General features: G+C 36.4%; 1 pseudogene; it reads left to right on the forward strand.

The window, feature by feature from the left end:
- The first annotated feature begins 13,751 nt into the window (after nucleotides 1-13,751).
- Nucleotides 13,752-16,545, forward strand: LOC107733713 (toll-like receptor 4; annotated as a pseudogene).
- The last annotated feature ends 265 nt before the right edge of the window (nucleotides 16,546-16,810 follow it).

The following is a 16,810-nucleotide window of genomic DNA, read 5'->3' on the forward strand; positions in this document are numbered from 1 at the left end:
TGAATGAGCTGAAAAATGAGCTGCCGTAAATGGTACTGCAGCAGGAAGTAGCGGTTCAGAGATGCAACACTTGCGGCACTCTACAAGCCAGCAACATCTTCTGACTGCAATATGACACCGACACCACTGCAGAAAAAGAAAGAAAAAACAAGAAAGATAAAGAACGGGAGGGGTGGGAAAAAAGGAGAGAGAGGAATAAAGGATTAAAGATGAGGTGAAAACAAGAGATAAAATGCACGTTGGGAGTCCAATAGTGCTGACTGATCAGAGGAATAAATCTGACAAGGATAATGTTATCCCTGAGGAAAATCAAATCCAAATACTCCAAAACACTCTGTATGCCTTTATCCTTTAAGTCAGCCCCCTTATTCCAGCACACTAACTGTGCGGTCTGAGAGGGCCTAATACCTGCTCTTTGATTTAATGAACACTGGCACATGTGAATTAGGCTCTTGTGCTCTGCTGCTCTTGATAAAGACTGAAAAGATGTATTTGGCCTGATGCTGAAGGCATATGACTGATTTTTGGTGGGATGCTGGATGCCTTACAGACACATATATCAAGGGTGAATCATAAAATATGCAACAACATTTCACCTTGAATTACACTCAAATTTGAGTGATTCGTTAAACAAAAAAAAGTGATTTGGCCTGCAGCATGTGGTAATGCCACTCATAGATAATGGAGAACGTGTAAACAAGCCTTAAATCAAAATAATGTTTATGTTCAATATTTTATCAGTGTTAAGGCAGAATTGTGGTTGCCTGAAGGTCTACTGAAGTATTATTTTCTTAAAGAGGAAGTGTTTGGTGCCACTAGTTGCTGCACCACTAGTGGCACCAAACAGAATTGGAAAAAAAGAGAGCTTGATGAAAACAATGATTGAAAAAGTTCTCAAAGAAGTTTCAAACATTCCCATCTGTGCGGACTGTCTGTATGCAGCCCAAATGTATTAACCACACACGTCATCTGTGCCTGAATTTGCTGCGCTAATGTATGGGTCTTCAAAGCTGGACCATTGCATTCAGGAACTACTCAAAGAAGATTGAAAATGGCAATAAAAACATTAGATCATCAAGCTGAAATAACAACAGTGTTTGAGTTTGAGCGGCAGGTGGGGTGTAGGCTTCAGATAGCAATTCTATTTGGTGCTGCTAGTTGTGCAGAAATTATATACTTCTCCTTTAATGTAAAAAACAAGGGCTGTCAAGAAGTGAGGTGATTGCTTATACTCTAGATCCTGGTGTAGGTCACTAGAAACAATAATAGTGGTTTGATTAAAAAAACAAAACAATGTTTGGATATTTAACATCAGTTATGGATTATAGATGTGTATATACTGTATATCCAGTTTACTGGCAATTCAATGCCTCTCAAGTGTGATATTTCTTAAAATTTGCAGTGAAGGGTGAAGTAAGGAGAGATGTCAATATAGAAGACATTTGGTGTGAATTGTTGTCTTAGTTTTCTTTTGCTTTCATCTGAAAAGCACTCAAGGAGAGGACAGGGAAGGGTCATGCTAAATCAAATCTGAACTGTGGAGCACAAACAGTTTGTCTCTTAAGAACAGTCCATATGCAGAAAGCCACCAACATATACAGTGGTGTGAAAAAGTGTTGGCCCCCTTCCTGATTTCTTATTTTTTTGCATGTTTGTCACACTTTAATGTTTCAGATCATCAAACAAATTTAAATATTAGTCAAAGATAACACAAGTAAGCATTGCCTTTATGCTTTTGAAAGTTGCCACTGTGTGTATTTAAATTACATTATGTCTTTTTTATATTTTAAGGTATTTAGATCAGTAAAGTACGTAGAATTAATTACTGCCTTTTTTTAGTCCTTCTGTTTTGTTGTATAACAACATTACACACAGGGTAGGGATTGTCAAAATGTATTCAGTTGTTCCTCAAGATTCTATCTTCTCTTTTATTTCCCCAGTCATGTGAACAGTCCAGCTGTAGTGTGGCATCTTGAGTTTGTCCTTTGGTGTTTCTGTTCCTCTGTATGTTATGCTTAGTGAACCTGCTTTTGGTTGCATCTCTTGCTTAAAAATGCTTTTGATTACAATATTTAGGCTTTTTAGGAATCTAAAAGAATATGTGTGCGTTTAAATTTTGAGACACTATAAAGAGAAAAGAGACATTGTAAAAAATATTTTTTTCTTTCATCTCAGTCTTTTCCTCAACAAGGGCAATATTTCAGACAGCAGGTCTGCAAAAAGTATCGAAGAGAATAGCCAAAGACTCCTCAGTCTACTAGTGTGGTTTCTACACCAGACGGTCGTGTGGAGGTCATATTGCTCTTGAGCCGTGAAGTGATAGTACTTCCTGTCTTTTCATCATTTGCACTGTCAGCGTCTCCTCACATATCGCTTTGGGTCTTTAATTCACCTTTTAATGCAAACTCAATTCAAAATTATGGATTGAAGTCAAAATGAAAGCCTATTCACAACCCATTTTATGTCTGGTATGTGACATTTTTAAAGTGAAACTTCATGTTATCTTGCAGGAATGGATTGGACTGTAAAAAAGTGGTTGTTACGCAACAGAATGGAACCTGATACAGAGTGTGAGTTTGCTGAAACAATACTTAAATAGCTCTTTGGCTGATGCTTAAAATGGGGTCAGAGAAAGATTAAAAAAAAAAAATAATACTTTTATTAATAAAGGGCACATTAAATTGATCAAAAGTGACAGTAAAAGCATAATGTTACAAAAGATTTATATTTAAATAAATACTGTTCTTTTGAAATTTCTATTCATCAAAGAATCCTAAAGAAAGAAAGAAACAAAAAACGTATGACAGTATTTACAAAAATATTAAGCAGCAACTGTTGTCGGCATTGATAATAAGATGTTTGTTGAGCAGCAAATCAGTATATAACTGCTGAAAATTCAGCTTTGCCATCACAGGAATAAATTCATAATTAATAACATTTTAAAATAAATTAAAAAGAAAAACTGTTATTTTAAATTGTAATAATATTTAACGATATTACAGTTTTTAATTTATTTTGATCAAATAAATGCAGCTTTGGTGATCATAAGAGACTTCTTTCAAAAACATTTAAAAAAATCTTAGTCTGCGTGGCCTAAGTTACATCAGCAGAAAAAGAAAGTTGTTTCAGAAGACTAGCTGTTATATTTTGATTTCAGATATCAAAGACGAAATTACAACTGATTAAGCGATTTAGTGAAAAGCACATTATAATGCTGCATTTGTTGCGTTATTTGATGTGTCATATCTTTGTCAATTACAAGCACATGCTGATCATGTACAACCTATCTGTAACTGCTGTTTCCTTACTATATAACTGAACACGCACACACTTACACACATACACACTTACACAGGTGAATGTAGCAAGTCTCACACTGAGAGTCAGGGGGAGACAGCAGAGCAGAACATCTGTTTGTAAGATAACAGATTGATTTTCCTGCCAGTACAACCACAGCTCTCAGACAGCATATCAGCAGAACACTTGCAAAACACAATCACACTTTTCGTCCCTCTCATCTGCTTATTCAGATGAAGAGGTACACTGCCAATGACTGGGACAATCAAGGAGGGTATAAAGTGAACAGGTACCGGTAATAAACACTGGAAGTCATTCCAATCCCTCCACATTTCATTTTTACAGCTAGCATTTCTGTCAAACATAGATCTTTAATGTGAGAAAGCCACATTAGAGCACAATACGTACGGGATAATGCACAGTCATCTGGTCATTATCACAAAATAAACCCAGACAGAGTGATCAAGACCTTGATGTGAAGACCTTCATTTTGTGGTAATGACCGAATGACTTTACATTATTGCGTTTACACTGCGACTAAATAAATAAATACATGTACCTGCAATATTTATTAGAGCAGAAATTATGTAATTAGAAAGACAGCATACGTAGTGCACAGGCACATAGGGGATAAAACAGTTTACCTAACCGCTTTGTTTCTTTTTTTAAATTATTTTGACAGGTCATTTAGATGCATGTTTTCTGCACAAGGCTTTACTTTGCTTAGTTCTGGTTGACATTAGTTAATATTTTTTTGGTTAATTTTACTACCTTTAACCCTGTCAATCAGGATATAGGTTGACGACCATGACATTGGGTGATGGTTTTATAGAGTGTCCTCTCAGTATGTTTTTTCTGTGTTATTATTCGCAAGCCTGCAGTGCCTCTATATTGCCTGTTTACCCTTTTAAAATGTCCATTTAGTACATTTAAAGCACAGTCAGCACCGTGGGGAAGTCACATAGGGAGTGAATGAGAGTGCAGTCTTTTGATAGTTTTATAAGTGAGCAAGAAAGCCAAATTGATTTTATTCTGACCTGCTTTATCTGCAGCTACAATCTGTCGTGGCAGACTGACTTATTTATAAGCCTTTCAAGCAAATGCCTTTCAGGGTTCTTTAAAAATATTCCTCTTCATGGAATCATAATGCTTATCTTTTTGTAAACAAAAATAATGTTACAGGTTGTCTTGGCTCCTATACAGCACGTTCCATTACTATTGCCAGCTTGAGATTATCATTCAAAATAATAACTGTTTCTAGGTATCTAGGTTGTCTAGGAGCAGCAAATCAGCATATTAGAATGATTTCTGAAGGATCGTGTGACACTGCATACTGGAGCAATGACTGTTGGAAATTTAGTTTTACTATCATAGGAATAAATTGCATTTCAAAAGCTAAATGACTAAATGTAAAACATATTAAAATATAAAACAGTTATATTAAACTGTAATAATATATTACTGTTTTTACTGTATTTGATTAAAAAAAATGCAGCCTTGGTGATCATATCTTTCAAAAACAATTAAAATAATTTTGAACAGTTGTGTACAACAGTGAAATAAGTAAAAATCAGTTTTAATAAACAATAGCAAAAGTGAAACGGTTTTAAAGTAAAGTAATGCTTCTTTAGTCTATGCAATTGCATGTAACTTCTTTTTTTTCTATTTAGTACAATAAATTACAAAATCACATAGGAGCATTCTGTTACATGATCTACTTAGATTTATAATATTGTATACGCAACGAATACTTCAATCAATGAATATTATTGCACACCCTTTGTGTGTTAACAGAGAAAGATAGCATGTTTTTCATAGCATGCATTTAAAAGTAATTTTTTGTCATTTTCTTCATTTTTCTGTCATATACAGGTGCATCTCAATAAATTAGAATGTCGTGGAAAAGTTCATTTATTTCAGTAATTCAACTCAAATTGTGAAACTCGTGTATAATTTATTTACAATGTCTTGGTGTTTATTTATGGATCTTCTCTATTTTAGACTGTAAGACTCTTTAAAATAATGGGAATAATAATGCGTGATATGGAAATGTAATGTATACATGAATGTATAAAACATAATCAGTGCCTTAATATGTCTTTCAGCCAATCGTAAGCAAGTATTCATCAGTGCCACAGTATAAACGCATCGAAATAATTTTGCAGGACTAACCAATACAAAAGACACAATCTATTTTCCACCTTTTTTTTTCTATGCAGCCTCTTTCTGAGAAAAGTTATAAGCACAAGTGTTCCGCTGCCGCTGTAAACATGTTATTAGCAATGATGTATTGTAATTAGTGGCATGACAGGTGTTCGGCTGTGTACGTTAGAGTACTCAAAAAATTGCTCTCAAGGTGACGGTGCATACAAGTACACACTCCCATTTTCTCTCTTGCTTTTTTCCAGCATGTTTTTTTATGAGATGTAAAGTAGCTAATTGTGCAGCTTGTTAGCAAGGGCATGTAGGCGCAGACCTGTCTAATCTATTTGTTGGTTGTGTTCTGTGTTTTCTCTCTCTCTCTCTCTCTCTCTCTCTCTCCTCACTCAAGCTTTTGTGTTGGGAAGAACACATTTGACCTTATCATGTCAGGTAACTCAGCTGTGGTCATTGTGGCCAGTCTGTGACCGACAGTGATAGCAGCACAAAGTGGAGGGTGGGCATTATTGACCCTGAGGAGGGCAGTGACACTCAAATGCTTGCGTTCATGCACAGGACTCAATTAGCTCTGCAAAACCACCAGATTGAATAAGGCTTTTTTCACACTGTTTTATTAATGGTCACTGTCCTTTTTAGGGGAAAATACAGTGTAGACCAGTTTTAGGGGAAACTACTTTGAAACTACTTTGACATGTTAGAAGCTACTCATCATTTAAAAGTTAAACTACAGTAAAGACTTTTTAATTAAGTATTTAAGGCTGGGATACACTACACATTTTTTTCTCAGATCTGCAGTCTGGACAAGTCGACTCCAGTTGCAGAAAGTCAGATCCAGTGTGCCGATTTTGGGAAGTCGGAGTTTACAGAAAATCACGTAGTGTATGATGGGCACAGACTCTGATTTTTTTTTTAGCTTCAGACTGTAACCATCCCTACTGTGTGGCCGCATCCAATTGCGCTTGGCTAGTTTTTCAGGACTCAGAAAACAACCCTACAACAATTGCAGTCAGTTCCTGTACATAAATGTCTGTTTTCATCTGTAATGGGTTTTCCCAACAACGAGGCGCTTCTTTCTGCATTTGTTGTGTTTAAAACGGCTTTAAAGTTTGGAAGTGTATGATCCTCAGGTGTTTTTGCCTAGTTTTTCTCTGTAAACAATTACATTCAAGTGTATGGGGTGTTTTAAAATGTGTTCAGATTTTATAAGTCATGTAGTGTATTTAAGCCTTTAGCCTTGTTATAAGCTGCTTACATAAAGTGTGAGCACATATGCTAACCACTGTAGTGGAGCTCCGACACTTGTTAAATTTCAGTTTGTTCCACATATTAAAGGCAGAGTAAGTGTTTTTCAAAAACACTTTAGAAAACTGATTCGGGCCGAATCGCAAAACAAACTTGTAGCCAATCAGCAATAAGGGGCGTGTCTACTCGTGATGTGGAGGAGAGAGCGTTCAGTGCATGGGACGGACATTAGCCGATATGGCAATAGCTACTTAAATAGCTACAGAAAAACAAGGTTTGAAACAACATAAGGGTGAATAAATAATGGCATAATTGTCATTTTTTGAGTGAACTATCCATTTAATTGCTGTGGGCCTCAGAGCGGATGGTTCGAAAACTCTGGTCAGCAGAAAACTGAAAGGCGAGATCTGAAGGTCTGCTAATGTGGAAAGTGATATCAGCTGTATGCAAGTCTTATCAGAGAACTGAGCAGTGAAAATAATTATAAAATATGCCACATATAGCTCAATAATTTCAGCTAAAGAAAAAAGATCAACTTTATTATCTCTTTGCTCGACTTCTAAACTTCTAATTATCATCCGTTACTGCGCTGATGTTTGCATGCTAGCACTGATAGCTGCTGTCACCTATGCTGTCAGGCCTGTGTTATACAATAAACACCAAGTGAGTTTATTCTTCTAACCTTAATCACACAAGTAACATTGAAATTAAATGATGTTGTTGACCCCTACCACACCAGATCTCACTTCCCGCCAATGGCTTGTGAATGACAGGTGAAGCCATTATGACTCAAGGAAACAGAAAGTCAGGTTGAGAGTGTATTCTCTCTCTGAGTAACCTTGGCGTCATACTGAGGCTGGAGTGTGGCTGATTGCTTGCGGAAAACACTCATCAGCTGAAAAAGTGACCTTGGTGTGGCATAATGACACTTTGTGAAGAGGCAGGTGGTGCGAAGAGGACTCGCTGCAGACAGCTGCTCGTTCGGCTCCCGCAGAGACATTCTTCTGATTATCTCTGGAACTTGTCTCATGTGCATTGCTGACAGCAAATGCGGGGCATGGCGGGAAGGTATTTATGCTTCACATGGATGAGACAATGGGCGTTTCCAATAATGGAGGAACTGTAAAGTGTTCATTTACAGTGATGCATGCTTCAGGTCAACAAAGTCTTTCTGATTACCTTTAATGGAGTTCTCGGATTCGCACATCCTGTCTCAAAGTGCAGGATTCATCAGGGTTAATCATGCGAGCAGCTCACCTGCCAAAGATCACAATAATGAGTTTGATTTCCCATTAGCCGAGAGCACTTTAGCCTTCTCCTCATGCGCACCTGATTTGATTCAGCCTCGCAATTAATTCACTTGTGACGGACAGCTCTTCTCAGCAGAAAGCATTTTGTTCCTTAGATGATGTTGTCCTTTTGTTATGTGCAGTAAATAAATGCAGTTCATTTAAATACAGGGTCAAGTAGGTGAATTTGAACTCTGATATTTTGAAAAGGTAATTGAAAGAAATTACACTAACAAGCATGATTTGGTGGAATAGGACTTTCATTGTTTTGTCAAAAATATTAGGCCCATCTGTGCAAAGTTGTATATTTATTTTGTTTTGTTCTTTGATTGTTGTTTCCATCCATCCATCCATCAGGGTGGCCAGTATTCAATAATAGATTTGTGAGGAATCTCTGATGTGTAAAACATCAACACATGCTGTCCAAATTACACAAGGGCTCAAAGAGCCTCCACTCCTTCTCAGAGCTTCTGTTCTGAATACATATTGAATGATGAATGTGGCCTGTATCATTATGAGTCTGATCAAACTATATCAGATACACCATGTTTTTCCTTCATTTCAAGATTACAAAGGTAAACCATGAGCTTTCAGAGACTTTACTCCTAGATTTATGATATGTACAGACAGATAAACATCCCTGCTGCAATGCAGATAATTGTATCCCAGTGATAAACATGCATGTGTGGGTTTTAAGATTTTGTCAAGCTTTCTGTCTACTTTGTTACATTAAAACTGTCTTTGAAACATTTATTATGGCTACTTTTCATATGCATTTTATGCATAGATTATTTTTTTGCCATTTTTTTCTTGTCCCAGAGACAGACTTTTAAAAAAGATCTTTAGTAAAACATTTCAAACCATTTCAGTATATACTTTGTGTGAAAATAAATTACATTTCCGTTACAACCAGCAGTTTTGCCACTTTTATCAAAAGTTAATGTGTGTGAGCAACATGTATTCTTAAAGAGCAGGCCATGTGGTATTTTAAAGTGTCCTAATATTGTGTTGGAGTCCCCTACAACAGGTTTAAGTGCACCTAAGGTCAGAAAACATTGTAATTTTCTCAGAATATACATTTAATATTAGAGTCATTTGCCAATGATTTCTAAACGGTTGCAAGTTCGGAGCAAACCCCTCCCATCCATAAGCCTACTCTGCTCTGATTGGTCAGCTGGCCAAGCTTGCTGTGATTGGCACAGAGAGGAGTCCTTGAGCAAGTGAGTGAGCGCTACCATTGACAAAGCACATTTGCATAAAACAATAATATAGTGCTCTAATCCGTTCTTATAATAATGACATAAAATACAAAACACTTATGCAAGCGAATCGTGCCCACAGCTAAAGTTTAGCTGCTAAACTGTGAACCCTTAACGATTGAAATGATTTGACGGGGAAAATGTTTATATATATATATGGAGAAAATAAATGGGATTTTTACTTCCAGAACCGACAGTTTCACCAAAGACTTTATCTACACAAAGACGGTGCGCTCTATTACTTATGAATGGGAGAAAGTGCAATGTGCAAAATGGCGGAATACTCCCGCCTTCTAATAAAAGAGCCAGTCACTGCAGCTGCCATTAGAAGCTCTGATTGCTATCCGCTTGTTAAGTTGTGACATAAAGAATGCTGCTTCTGGGTCCAACCGTCTACTTGTTTCATTTGAGAATACTATCTGAACAGCCGTTTATGAGCACTATTTATTCATATTACACATTTGAGCTAAGCATTTAAAAACTTACCAGTGTACACTACCATCTCCATGGCATCCCAGACACAAATATTTTAATTTATAAAATATGAATCACTGTCTGGCCATCTGAGATTTCAGTATGGAGATAAAGGTAAGGAATGCAACTTTTCAGTAGTATTACATCACATTGTATATACAATTATTGCCATTTGTTGTTTTATTTTGGCATTTAATAGAGCTATTATACCCGGAAGACTTAAAAAGTGGACAGAAACAGTCAGTGTCTTGAGACGTGTGCTTAGGACTACACACGCCCATTGGCTGTCTAACTTGAAAAATAAGCTTAATGCTATTTGAGCATAAGAAACAAAATGTATGAGACAATTGGTAAGAGATTTCGTTGGTGATTTTGAATATGAAATCTAATCATAAGCTTGGTGAACAGCTTTGGAGAATTTGATGTTTCCCCATTCAATGAAATAGGAGCTGTACTTGCATGACTAAAATAGCTGCCCAAGAGGCATTTCAAAGATGGCCGTCAAGGGAAATGACTTGCCTTAAAGGGGCATTGGTTGCACTCTATGAACTTAAAGTGGTTTTCATGTGTTCTAAATTAAATGGGAAGACAGAGGGAAATGAAGAGGACAAAAGTGACGAGATAAACGAGCACTTCAAAGAGGTTCAAAACTGGTGTCAAGCTTTTGATTGACAGGTAAAATACTGAGCTACTAGAGTTTCATAGCTTGGTTAATAATAAGTGTAGTGCGTTGAAATTTACTATGGAATTTCATCAAGAGAAAATGAATTTTTTGGATGTGCTTGTTCTTCGTACTGCATCAGGCATTGAAACGACTTTGTATCGTAAACCAACTGACCGTAATACTATTTTACCGAGCACCCAGTTGAGATCGATGTGCGTGCTTTTGCCTGCTCTTCAGGTAAAATACCATGCCACGCCAAAGCAGCAGAGTTGTTGAAAAAGGGCTATGTCTAAATCCGTGGTTTAATCGGCGCAAATTTTAGAATGGCTTCCATCTTTTAAAGCGAATGTTTACATATCAAAAGTTTTACTTTAATCTTTTTGGATCTTCAGCAAAGTATTCCCAAACCCTTCTGGTTGATTGCTGAGACCTGCACACTTAAATACACGATCAACAATATCAGTCCACTCTAAACAAACAACACACCGCATATCAAAGAAACGCAGCAGTCTTCTGCATACATATTGTCCCTCGCATTTCGAGACACAAACTTTGCCTCAAGACACTGATCAGACTTGCATGAGGTGGTGTGTTTATTATTGGACTGTTATGGATGCGGTGTTGGGGGCTGCCATGTTAAAGATAGCTGTTCTCCCCTGCTGATGTGCGTTAGGGCCCCACATCCCTGAGGCTCCTGAGCCTGGCCCCTGACACCACACAGCATGAGCCAATATGAGCCATGCTGCCAGCTCTCTGCATACTAATGTAATAGTATTATTCCATACTTATTACAGCCCCTAAAGCTGTGCACATAGAAGGACTTTGTAAATATCTGTTTTGTGCACGTCTGTGAGGGGTCACATCCGTTCATTAGATGGATATTTCAGGTGCTTAATTTTCATATATTTCACTATTATCCGATACAATAGAAAAATCAGCTGACATTTCTTTTAAGATTCAGGATGAAACAGCTTGGAGAAAGGATCTCAAGGAAAGCAGTAATTTATAATAATACTAATTAAACAAACAGAATGTGTGATTTTAGTGCAATTGTAGTGGAAAATGTTGTCATGCTTACTAAAGACATGTAAAATCATGTGTAAGTAAAGGGGGATAATGCTTTCCGCTGAATTTGTTGCAAATATTGCAGATGAGTAAAATGAATTATGCAACAATATTTATATATGCTGTTATACAGAGTCTTACTTTGTGTTTAGTGTTAGTAGCAGTTCTGTATTACACAGTATTATGAAGCCTACTTTGTAGTGTGAAGTATGATGGCTAATGCACTTCTTAACAGTAACCTGGAGTGATTTATTACATCATCATATTCCACAAAAAAAACTTTCACTTCAGAAAAAAAAGTGCAAATGCCTTTTTTTTCAGTTTAGTGCTAATTTAAAAAGTATTACACCATAAATTAGTTTTTGTTAAGAGTCATTTGAATAGTGCACGCTCACAAAAGGATGACGACTACTAATAATAGTTTTCTATTAAAGTGTTTTAATTGTGCATGGTGCGGATCGCGCCACTCACTGTATTATCAATGTTACAATGACGTGATGTTTCACTAGACGTCATTGAGGAGCCGCGCGCTCATTGGCTGAGGCCTCCGTAATGTTGTTTGATGAGAAGAGCGAAAATTAGATAGTGGAACACGCTTATTAATATTGGTGACATATTTAAAGTAAAGTATTATCACCCTCTACTTACACATGGAAAAGTGAGAATCAGTACATGTACAGCCGAAGAAGCAATAAAGGTCTGAATTCAGAAGACAGGAAGACCAAGACAAAAAAAGCGAGAGTAAAGATCGGCACGGCTTTTTTTTCTTTTCTTTCTTTCTTTCTCTTCTTCTTCCTCTTCTCCTTATGTTATGATGCTTGTCTGTTGTCTGAATAAGAAATTTTGTATTTTGTACCAGGCCATTTATGGTTGTAAAGTTTACATTGTTCAATAAAGTAAAAAAAAAAAAAAAGGATCGGTACGGCACACACAAGGGGAATTAGCTTAAGTGCTGAGCATCTATTTCATGCTGAGCGCTGCAGATCTGGCTTTTTCTCTGGTTGCAGAGAGTTAAAAATGTTCAGTGGCGATACATTTGAAGAGACTTTCACAACAGTAACTAGTTCTACAGTATATCTGACATCCCTGGACTACCACAATATTAATAAAAAAAAATGCTTGGAGGAACATATACATGCACACATACATTTTTTTCGTCTATTCAGAAAGGTACTTCTTCATTAAATATCTATAAAAATTAAGCATTATTTTGCCCATAGTTCCCATTGTTGAAACCCATGGCATTTGTTCCTCATAATTAATGACCTATAAGGCTGATTCACATTTTTATGACCGGCTGAGATCACCGACACTCTTAAAAATAAAGGTGCTTAAAAGGTTCTTCACAGCGATGCCATAGAAGAACCATTTTTGGTTCCACAAAGAACCATTCAGTCAAAGGTTCTTTAAAGAACCATCTCTTTCTTATTTTTTTATAATCTGAAGAACCTTCTTTCGCCACAAAGAACCTTTTGTGAAACAGAAAGGTTCTTCAGATGTTAAAGGGTCTTTATGGAACCATTTAGACAAAAAGGTTCTTCTATGGCATTGTGAAGCACCTTTATTTTTAAGAGTGTAAGATGAATTTCATGTGCTTTCATGATTTATTTTTTCATAAGTGCTGGAGAATTGAGCACAAAAGTTGTATTTTTTTCCATTTATTGCTGTTGGGAAATTTGAGAATTTTCATTCGTTCATTCATTCATTCATTCATTCATTCATTAAGATTACTGAGAATCTGGACTACTCATGCATGGGAAGAAACATCCAGTATTCCTTCCTCGATTCAAACTCTGGATTTCAGCTTTAATGTTTTGAAACACTTACCAGTTTTGTCTTTTTTGCGAGCCCTTGATCTGTCAGGGTAAGTAATATTGTTACCATCTAAAATATATTGTATAATATGTTGCTCTATACATTATATTAAATGTATGTATTTGCTTTTAGACGCCACATCAAGCACATAGAAAACAATATTTTATACAATGTGAAGAATTTGCCATGTTGTTAAACCATTTTTCCCAACGCAAAGCTCCTTTGAAAGCTGAAAATTAAGGTCTTTCTATGCATCATGGGAATGTACGTTGGAAACAAATAACTTCCCTTTTAAAACAAAAAGGAGAAGTGACCGATGTTTGCACATGCAATACTAAGACAGCAGAGAATACTCAGATTTATGTCAAATTGATCTAGTGAGAGAAAAGCTCCTAGTTTGCTGTAGGATCTAGAATCTCCTGTATAACAGTTTGTTCTATGTCACATCAAGTTTTTCATAGATCTCACGCAAGATCATTTCTAACAATGATCATGGCTTATGGGGAATGGATGATTTTCCTAGGCTCAGTCTTATTTTTGGTGAGTTCTGGACAAGGACAGGAATGTACCATGGTAAGAACAACACATAATATAGTTAATATTGCTCATAGGTATGTTTTAAAACGACGTCTTAAATCTAGAAACTACGTCATCTATCTATCTATCTATCTAATAGAAACGTAAAAATGTCTTGGTGTCTCTCAGAGAGAACAAGAAGGTTAATAAAAAATCAAAAATACCAAAAGTAAGTTAATAAAAAAGTAAGTAAGTTAGTAAAAATAAAAAATGGGCCTTTCCTGTGTCATTCTTTCATTTCTAGATAATCAAGAATATGGAGTACTCATGTTCTGGAAGAAATTTGACTCATATTCCCAACAGTCTTCCCTTCACTGTGATGTCTCTGGATTTCAGTTTCAATTTCTTGAGCTCTTTACATAAGTGTGCATTTCCTGTGTTGGTCAATTTGCAAGTCTTGGATCTCACGAGGTAAATTAACACTCATGAATCATTATGTGTTACAATTTATACATGTTAGCTATTTTTTTTTAAATGTACAATTTTTTTTATCTTTTTGCCTTTCAGATGCCATATCAAGCACATTGAAAATGATACTTTCTACAATGTGAAGAATTTGACTACTTTGATTCTCACTGGAAACCCTATTACATATTTTGGGCCTGGATGCTTAAATTCTTTACATAATCTACAAAGACTAGTTCTTGTGGATGTTGGTCTCTCATCATTACAGCTTCAAATGAATAACCTAACCAAGCTGCAGGAGCTTAGAGTCGGGACAAATAACATCCAGTCCATGTCTCTCCCTCCATTCATGAGCACCTTCAAAGACTTCAGTTTACTTGATCTACATGCCAATAATATATCCATCATCAAAACCGATGACACAGTTGTGTTGCGAGAGATCGGCAGAAACATGACTTTGATTCTCTCTAGGAATCTATTATTACACATTGAACCAGGAGCTTTCAAAGACATTTATCTCAAGGAGTTTCACATACAATCTTCCTTTGTTTCATTAAATGCACAAAAGGAGTGTCTAGAAGCTCTTACTGGTCTCAGTGTGGATAAGTTGTTCATAGGAAGTTACAGAATGCAATGGAAAGTCAAGGTGTCAAATGGAAGTTATCTTGATGGTCTTTGCTCAATTCATTTCAATGAAATATATTTTGTTCAGAAATAATTTTCTGACTCTGAAATGCACTTGTTCCGCTGTATGATCAATGCGACAATAATCACAGTGAAAAAAGGATATATTAAAAGCATGGAATATATTCCATTTCATCGTCTTAAAGAACTGTATTTAGGCCCCACTACATTATCAGCTGTACCATTGATTTCACACATACCTAGCTTAGAAAAACTAGTGGTGAGGAACAATATGCCCATGACCTTTAATGGTATTAGTGATTTGCCTCTTCTTCAGTTTGTAGATTTGAGTGGAAACTTTTTGATTTTGAAGGACTGCTGTTCCCAATTTTTTCAAAGGACACCAAATATTCATTACATGAATTTTAGTCAAAACACAGAGATAGGGATTGCGGATAAGCCATTTTCTGGATTAGACTTGCTTGAAGTGTTGGACCTCCACCGTACAAAACTAGTCCTAGTTTTTTACTTTGGATTTTTACATGGTCTGAAAAATTTAAAGTATTTGGATATATCTTACACAAGTATTACTTTCACAAGACAAATGATTTTTCAGAACCTGAACAACTTGACTGTGCTTAAAATGGCAGGAAACAGTTTTCATGGTGATGCATTGAGTTACCTCTTGCAAAATCTAACATGTTTGGAGGTTCTTGCCCTCTCACACTGTGGCATTGAAGAAATCTCCAGGAGATCATTTATTGGCACCCAGAAAATACGGTATTTATATTTAAGTCAAAACAAGTTGATGATTTTGGATTTTCTGGCCCTCCCAAACCTGAAACAATTAACATCACTTTATGTCGATAAAAACAGCATTACTAGCATCCCACTTCATGTTCTCCAAAAGTTGCCCACAAACCTTTCGGAGTTTGATTTATCCTCTAACCCCATCGATTGCTCCTGCTCCCAGACAGATTTTATTTGGTGGATTATCCACAATCAGAACATGTTGAAGCAGCCGGAAAATATTTTCTGTAAAACCACAGATTTTAGAGCAACAGACTTTGACATTGACAGCTGTGTGCACAAGAAAAGACTCACAATTGTTTTATCTGTATGTTTTGTTACAGTAGTAGTTCTTTTGTCATTCTTGGTTTATAGGTTCCAGTTTTATCTTCAGTATTGCAGTATCCTACTGAGAGGCTATAGATCACCTGGTCAACAAGAATGTTCTTATGACGCATTTGTGATTTTCTCCAGCTATGATGAAGTCTGGGTCATGAATGAACTGATGGAGAATCTGGAGAACAGTGTTCCACCTATTCAGCTTTGCCTTCATATGCGGGACTTTCAAGCAGGGAAGTCCATCGCCTCCAACATTATCGATGAAGGTATAATGGGCAGTCGTAAAATCATTGTGGTTGTGTCTCAACACTTCATTGATAGTGCCTGGTGTCGATTTGAGTTTGAATTAGCTCAGTCTCGCTTTATGATGGAACGCAGTGCCAACATCATCATCATCATTCTGGAAGATGTAGAAGAGAGGAAGACTAAGAAAGTGTTTGAACTTCATAAGCATCTGAAAAAGAACACGTACCTAAAGTGGAGCAGAGACCCTTTGAGTAACATGAGATTCTGGATGCGCCTCAGGAAAGCTATTTTAGATCATTAATCTAGACATATATGTTTGTGAATGTGTGTAATTTCAAATAAAATAAACTGATGCTTCAGTTGCATGTGGAAATTGAATTGAAGGGTTCTGTTGAAAAAAACTTTTGGACTCCCTGCACCTATCCTAATACATTTTAGGATGTACGAGTTAACATTAATTAAAGTATCATGAATAAACATGTATTAAACATGAATATATGATTATAAATCAAATGATTGTTAAAAGCTCATCGGTCTGAAAAGCGAGGTGTGCTGTGATTGGCCAG

Source organism: Sinocyclocheilus rhinocerous, unplaced genomic scaffold (genome assembly GCF_001515625.1).
Source record: "Sinocyclocheilus rhinocerous isolate Xijiao unplaced genomic scaffold, SAMN03320098_v1.1 scaffold789, whole genome shotgun sequence".
In the NCBI taxonomy this organism is placed as follows: Eukaryota; Metazoa; Chordata; class Actinopteri; order Cypriniformes; family Cyprinidae; genus Sinocyclocheilus; species Sinocyclocheilus rhinocerous.